This window comes from Cervus elaphus, chromosome 13 (assembly GCF_910594005.1).
Source record: "Cervus elaphus chromosome 13, mCerEla1.1, whole genome shotgun sequence".
In the NCBI taxonomy this organism is placed as follows: domain Eukaryota; kingdom Metazoa; phylum Chordata; class Mammalia; order Artiodactyla; family Cervidae; genus Cervus; species Cervus elaphus.
This window is the reverse complement of record NC_057827.1, coordinates 50,716,491-50,724,858: the sequence shown is the minus strand read 5'-3', so window position 1 is coordinate 50,724,858 and position 8,368 is coordinate 50,716,491. Positions and strand designations below refer to the sequence as shown.

The following is an 8,368-nucleotide window of genomic DNA, read 5'->3' as shown; positions in this document are numbered from 1 at the left end:
CTATATATAGGGATATAAAGACCAAACATAAACATAGACATGGAGTATACAGAGGATTAGATGTACGTATGCATTTATCAGGGATCTCAGAATCATACTTGAGACCCACTCCTATATTTTCCAGTATACCCTCTTTAGTTCTTTACCTCAAACTTACTACATTCCCCCAATTTTCAGAACCTGTGGCTCAGTGGTAAAGAATCTGCCTGCCAGTGCACGAGACGCAGATTTGATCCCTGGGTCAGGAAAATCCCGTGGAGAAGGAAATGGCAACCCACTCCAATATTCTTGCCTGGGAAATCCCAAGAACAGAAGACTACAGTCCATGGGGTTGCAAAGAGTCAGATATGACTTAGCGACCAAACAGAAGCAGCAGCAACAATCTTAAATTTCAGCAATGATTAAACAATTCAGTCTCTAGATGACTTTCACTTTATTTCTTTTTATGTCTGTTATATATCCATAATAGAAGAGAGGTATGCAGAGTTCAGGAAAATTTGAGAGGAAAAATATGTTTTACTTAAGACACCAAAGATTTATAGCCAAATAAATAGCTGAAGGAAAATTACAAAATACACTGCATATTATATTTAGCAATTTAGATAATAAATTCAAGATACTTGAATCATCTACACTGAAAATATCTATACTTTGAAAAATCTACAACTTTAAAAGACATCAGCAAATGATATTTGATAATAAAATTTTATTTGCAAATGAATTTTGTGAATCACATTATATTAAAAATCACCTATTATCTATGGTTTAATATAAAATGTATTACTGTTGATCTCTGTATATATTATTTATATAGCTATAGATTAATCCATAATTCATAAGGAAAAGTAGACTTAGTCAATATCAATAACTAACACTTTTGTACAATTCCTAAAAAGTAATATATATTTATGAATTATATTATAGATATGTATTTATTTAAATAAAATATCCCCCAAGTATGCTATTCATCTCAAGTGCAGTTGCATATCACATATAAATAAAGAATGGATTTTAGGTACAAGTTCTCTACACAATAATCTTACTACAGTCATAGAATAGAAAAACCCAGCACAACTAACAACTACATTTTACAACTCTGGGGCACACTTGCACAGCAACCCTGGACAAATACCACATGAAAAATTTTATAAACGGTCAGAAATTGTTTTCTAAAGGATAAAGCAGAATAACATCCTCTAGTTTAACCTCTGGAGCTACTAGTTTCCCTTCTTTCCATCACTGACTGCTGATTTTGTGTCTCCTTATCTAATTGCCCATTTTCTCTGGTCTTTAATAAGATTCCACTGTTTCTGGCAAAGCATTTGTGCTAATGATTTCCGGCTCAAGGTCTCTCTATAGCTGCATATGAATGATGACTTGTTTCTTTGCTAAGAGCTCATTTGCTGGATTGTAATTTTGGTTCAAGAAGAATTAACATTTTGTAAAACAGATGGTGGATAATAATTCATCACACCTTGAAAGTTTCGACGCTGCTGCTGCTGCTGCTGGAAGGAAAGCCAGGTTCATTTGACAGGTGTTCCAGTGCCACTTACTACTGTTGAAGGTGATAGAAAACTTCCCTCTCCTGCATGCTTGAAGTTTTTGCAAAATTTGTAATACCCAAAAGGCCCTCTGGGTTGGGGACAGCATGTTCCTATAGGGCAAGTCTTTCTGTGTAAATACCACCCCCACCCCACCCCAAAAAAAAGGTAATCTCTGGTCTTGTTCATCACTTCTGTAGTGAGAGAGAAAATGACATAATTTTTACTAACTTCAAAAATACTCTTCTTGCCAAATCAAACCCAGAGCTTAAAACATTCCTAAAGCACCTATTCTGACTCAACAACTAAGAATAAGGCTGAAAATTTTATTTTTAAAAAGATCAACTAGCTTCCACAGCTAGACAGTTGTTTACAAATTCAAACCTTCAAAGGCATTACACTACAATGTTCCAGGCAGATTCACGGCATGTTGAACTTCGACCTCAAAGCTGACTTTTGAGGATTTACTCTCTTCTGGGCATTCTGAACTGCAGATAATGAAGAGGCAAACCTAGGAGGAAAGTTCCCTCCAGAATGACGCAGAAAAGGTGACAGGCTAGATGGTTCCAGCATTATCATGGCAAAAGCTGAAGAATACATTCAATTTTATTTGTTTTTATCCCAAAAAAGTCCTTCCCATTCTGATTTTGGAACTCAACTGTGAGGATTAAGAAGTGAATCTCACAGAGGTAAAAAGCAAACTCTAAGAATACAACCCATACCCTTTAAGGACATAGACAAGAACAAAATTCTTAAAGCAAATAAAGGAGCATCTGTGGCAAAAATACAGGTGTTTATCCTCCAACTCCCCTTCTCCAGTGGGTGATTCTGAGGGGGGTTCTACATTGTACTCCAGAGCTTGCTAATATGATCGCATCCCAGTGGTAAACTGACTGACTTGCTCCATATTTGTTTCCTTCTCTTGCTTATCTCATGCCTCCATTCCCTTCTCAACCCTCCCTTGGATTATCTCCAAAGAAACTACTTTCACACAAATCCTTATCTCAGTGTCTGCTTCTAAGAAAACCCAACCTAAAAGGATGTGTATGCCCATGAGTCCCTCTGAGCTATTTGTAGCTATTATTGGAATAATAATAGATAATAGATGCAAATAAGATTAGAGTTAAAATAAATAGCTATTAATAATTATTTATTACAATTATTTTTATAATTATTATAAATTTATTATTATTATAATTATTACAATTACTATTATTATTCTCTCTGAGAACACCCTATTTCTCTCTTTTCTAAAGTGGTAGTCAGTAAAGAATAAAACAGTATAAAACAGTCCAAGAATGTAAAAGACCTCTAGTCCTCCTGAAAAGGGGCTGCTTAGTAATAGATAGAGCTCAACTTCATACATACTATGTAGTAGTTTTCTAGGGCTACAATAACAATAACCACAAATTTGGTGACCTAAAACAATAGAAATTTGTTTACTCACAATTCTGATTCATGGATGCCCAAGATGCTCCCTCTGAAGACCCTAGGAAAGGAGCCTTCCTTGCCCTAGTTTCTGGTGACTCCCAGCAATCCTGCAAGCCTTCCTTGGGTTGCAACTGCATCGCTCCGATCTCTGCCTTGGTCTTCACATGGAGTTCTTCCTTGTGGCCTCTCTGCCTCTTCACATGTACTCTTAGAAGGACACCACTCATTGGATTTAGCACCCTCTCCCTGTCCCTGTCCAGGATGACCTCAGCTTAACTTGATTACATCTACAGTGACCCTATATCCAAATAAGATTGCTTTTAGATACAGGAGGTGTGGATTTGAAACTATTTCTTGGGGGATACAGTTCAACCCACACCATGCCATATCTACCAGTTTAACAGAACAATGAAGTCAGAAAAGTCACTACTCAGAAAAATCAGTTATCAGAAATCCAGAAGTCCAATATGCAGATCAAGTCTAACACAGGCACATTAAAAGATGCATATGAGTTTAAAGAATAATGTCTTCAGCATCCCTGAGATTTCCAAAGTATGAGGTAGGTTCTGTACTCATTCAAAGTGGAAGCGAAAGTTGCTCAATCATGTCCGACTCTTTGTGACCCCATAGACTAGTCCATGGAATTCTCCAGGACAGAATACTGGAATGTGTAGCCTTTTCCTTCTCCAGGGAATCTTCCCAACTCAGGGATTGAACCCAGGTCTCCTGCATTGCGGGTGGATTCTTTACCAGCTGAGCCACAAGGGAAGCCCAAGAATACTGGAGTGAGTAGCCTGTCCCTTCTCCAGCAGATCTTCCTGACCCAGGAATTGAACCGGGGTCTCCTGCATTGCAGGCAGATTCTTTATCAAGGGAACTATCAGGGAAGCCCTTCTGTACTCATTCATGAATACCACATATGGTGATGGTGGTGATGATGATGAAAATATTGATGGTAGTGATGATAATTCTAAAAATCTACTCCAGTCAGGAATATAGGCTTTGGCATAACTAGAATATACAGAAAGTTCATGGCCAATTCTTTATACTTAGATCTGTGGTCTTATTTTACTTTCTAGGCTGGATAGAGTCCATAGTATATATATTTGCGTTGAGAATTGACTGGCTGCTTTGAATCTCTAGTCTTCTCTCTCCTAAAAATAGTGAAAGTAATTTTGACATGACAGTGTCTTCCGCAATGGAGTGAGAGTCAAAAGAAGCAGTTCAGAAACCCCTCACAGTCCCTAAAAGCCGAACCATGCTTCCATCACTCTGAGAGATGCAAGTAACCAGGAAGAAAGCAGCCCATGACCTTTTTACCATCAGTCCCCTGAACTGCGTGCATCCCTTTTCTCATCGTTACAAGCACATCTTTACAAGTACATCTGGTTTCCAAGTGAAACACTCCCAGGTTCTTGAGCAATTCACAAACCAGTCATGGCATTTGAGTCAGATAACTGTATGTTCAGCTTTTTTGATGCAATTTCTCTTTTGATTACTAATGAGAAGGCATTGAAAAGGAAAGGGAAGGTTATGGAACAACCAGAGCAAAATGTTCATCACTAATTGTCTGAAAGCCTGATGAGCGAGCATCCTGATTAGCACAGGCCTGGAAAAAGCACAGAGTAGAAACTGGACATTTATTCTTCAGTTAGAGAGCTGAATAATTACTGCCTCCCAGATACCCTGGGGAGCAGCTCTTCAACTTTATCACTCCTTGAGCAGAAAAGTAATTTAAAAGACGAAGAAGTGCCCATTTAGGGGCTAGGAACATAGCCTCAAATGCTCCAGTGTGGAAGGCACTTCTGACTTTTTTTTTTTCGCTTTTATCTCTTAATCAAATTAGTCTCCTGCTGAGGTAAAAACAAAAAGAGCAGTTCACAAAATTATATATGCAATGCTATCTCAATTATTTTAAAATGTACACAATATTTTTAGAAGAGAAGAAAACACAACAAAACACTCACTGTGGTAAATCTTTGAGGATGCCATTATGAGTATTTTATTACTTTCTTTTCAATCCTTTTGTTTTCTCCAAGCTTTCTACAGTAAGCATATATTTTAGTATTTTATCAGCAATGGTTTTAATATATGTTGAGTACCTATAATGTACATGACTCTATGCCAAGAAAATTGCGTGTATTATTTCATTTTATTCTACTGAAAGGGGCAAAAAAGAACCTACGTAGGAAGTATTAACACCATCAGATAACTTGCCAAGGATCACTTTCCTGACATATGGTAGAGTTGGGATTCAAAACCAAGTCTACACAATTTAATTCTGTCCCCCATGGACAAGTTTCACAATCAGAGAAAAGGGGCTATTCTAAAAACAGTTATCTGCTAAAAAAAAAAATCCAGCTGCATAAATTTTAAAGATCTTCTTGGCTTTATTCAATGATTCATGAATTGGGCAGTATCCAGGCTAGCAGATACAAAGGAGCTCTGAAGAGCTGTACAAAATAAAAGACTTTAATAGGTAGAAAGGAGCAGAACTAAGGAAGTTATAAAGGCAAAAAAGAGGATTGGTCACTGCAAGCTAACTTTCCTTTAGGGGACGGGGGACTAACAGGCAGATTACCTAACCAGTGCCGATCAGGCAATTCCTAATTGACGGGTTTAAGATTCCATTTCTAGGAGAGCTGAAACTATAATCAAGTCTAGGTTTGGTGATGTGGGGCTTAGCATAAGTGACTCCATTTGGGGGCCTGTTGTGTTCTTTTTTCACAGTTCTGAGTCAGTAAAAAGAGTGGAATCAACCTGTGGAAAGCAAGCTTCCTAAAATGCAAACTAAACAATACACCTAGAGTGGATAAAAATCTGTAAAAATAATTTATCTCATTGGTTTTTTTTTAATATTTATTTAGCTCCTTGGGTCTTAGTTGCAGCACTCAGAATCTTAGATCTTTAGTTGAGAGTTTGTACAACAAACTCTCAGTTGTAGCATCTAGGATCTAGTTCCTTGACCAGGGTTTGAACCCAAGCCCCCCACATTGGGAGTGTGGAGTCTTAACCACTGGACCACCAAGGAGGTCCCTATCTCAGTTTTACTCAAGGTCAATTGCCAGATATTCAGTGGTCTTACAGTATGAAAATGCATATTTGCCATCCACACACCTCATACAGTGCCTGGAAATCAGTAGTCATCAAAGGTAGATTCTGCAAGTCTTTGAGGAAGGCCCTCACTTTGACCTGAGCCTGAGTCAATCTCCACCACTTACAAAGCTTTACGATCTCAGTCTGTTTGCTTGTTCTTTCTGAGATTCCATGTTTCCACTTGTTCATTCATGTGTCTGTTAATTCAGCACATATTTCTTGTGTGCCAAGGATGGCAGGCATTACACTTGGCCCTGGGGTAAGTGCAGTCAGTAAGAGAGACATGGCCTCTGCCCTCAGTGCTTCATCTGTGACTAAAGATAATGATGTCTGCTTCACTTGGGGTTGTTGCTAGGACTGCATGAAATAAAGGGTCTGACGCAGCACTTGACATTTGGAAGGTGCCCAATAAATTTTACCACTGGTATAATCTCAGTTTTTCCAGCTATAAAATGGAAGTTATCTTATTCAACTTGAGTGGCTGTGAGAGTACTGACCCCTATAATCTTTTAAAGATGTATCTTCACCTGTACAGAAAACACCTTGATTTTTAAAAGATGTTTCAGAGAAACCCAAGATCAGAGGATAAGATGAGAATATATATATTTTATACAAGGACTGCGATAAATTTCACTTTTAAAAAATTTTGGTTTTGACTATCAAAATTCATAATGTCATATTTAAAACTCCATATAAAAACTGAGAACTCACTAGGAAAACCCTGAGAATATTTATGTATTCTTAGAGTTCTGTGACAGGTTTCCTATCATATCATAGTTCTATGATTAGTTTCCATGGTACGTTCTATAATCTTAGTTCCTATGATCTAAGAAGGGAAAATTTTGATAAGAACAATGTTAATTAAGCAAGTTCCTACCTTTTGTTTGTTTGTTTGTTTCCATTTATTTTTATTAGTTGGAGGCTAATTACTTTACAATATTGTAGTGGTTTTTGCCATACATTGACATGAATCAGCCATGGATTTACATGTGTTCCCCATCCTGCTCCCCCCTCCCTCCTCCCTCCCCATCCCATCCCTCTGGGTCTTCCCAGTGCACCAGCCCTGGGTACTTGTCTCATGCATCCAACCTGGGCTGGTGATCTGTTTCACCCTTGATAATATACATGTTTCGATGCTGTTCTCTCAAAACATCCCACCCTCGCCTTCTCCCACAGAGTCCAAAAGTCTGTTCTGTACATCTGTGTCTCTTTTTCTGTTTTGCATATAGGGTTATCATTACCATCTTTCTAAATTCCATATATATGCATTAGCATACTGTATTGGTCTTTATCTTTCTGGCTTACTTCACTCTGTATAATGGGCTCCAGTTTCATCCATCTCATTAGAACTGATTCAAATGAATACTTGTTTTTTTAAAAACACGCTCAGGTAGGTATCTTGAGATCTAAGTCAAAATAAGCTCTTTCTCTACCAAGAATGTGTTCCACTACATGTGTCAATGATATATAATTCCTCTAATGCACGTTCAGAATCTTGTGAGAACAACATTTTGAGGATATATCAAGGAGTTTACACTGACTTTCTCTAATACTCCAAAAACACCTTCTAGTAAAGTTGGACATCTCGTCCATCAGCCACTGAAGCTGGAGACATTAGGCAGTACACCAAGTCATGCTAGTAAGTGTCAAGGCCTGAAGGTGAACCCCATTGTATGACTTCAAAACTTAACCTTTTCTGATAATACCATACCCATGCTTCAGCAACAGGAAATTCATTACTTCCCAAAGCAGCTCACTGTTTCTTTTAAAAGATCTTAGTCCCTTCTAACATTAAGCTGAAAACTCACCCCTTCTAGTAGTCACCACTGGGTCCAGTTTTATCCATCAGTTAAATTAATTCACCTAATTCCTCTTCTGCTTGAAAGCTCTTCAAATATTCAGAAACGCCTTTCACTTTACCCCTTCTCCTCTGCCAAGTTCTTCTTTCTGCACAACCAAACAGCCCCATTTTCCCGCTGTTCCTTACATCACTGCGAGTACCTACATTCTTCCTACTCAGTTCCAATAATCATAGTCTCATTTGTTTATATCACTTTGAAACTGTGATGCAAGAACTGAAAACAATACCACAGGTGTGGTCTGAAGAAGTACAGAGTTGAATTTCATTACTGCCGCACTTGCCCTAGATATCATACTTCTATTTATGTAGCTCAATAGCAAATTAGTTGTTTTATTCCAGCTACTTCATATTGCTCATTCACATAGTATTTGCTATAATTATAATAAAGATTTTAGGTCTTTTTCACATGTGTAGCTATGAATTCACATTTTCAGCATCC

The 8,368-nt window shown here is 37.8% G+C and overlaps 1 non-coding gene across 1 annotated transcript; it reads right to left on the bottom strand.

Moving 5' to 3' along the window:
• Positions 1–5,930: 5,930 nt before the first annotated feature.
• Positions 5,931–6,003, bottom strand: TRNAG-CCC. The gene has a single exon. It is a non-coding gene; the product is annotated as a tRNA-Gly (tRNA).
• Between the last annotated feature and the right edge of the window lie 2,365 nt (positions 6,004–8,368).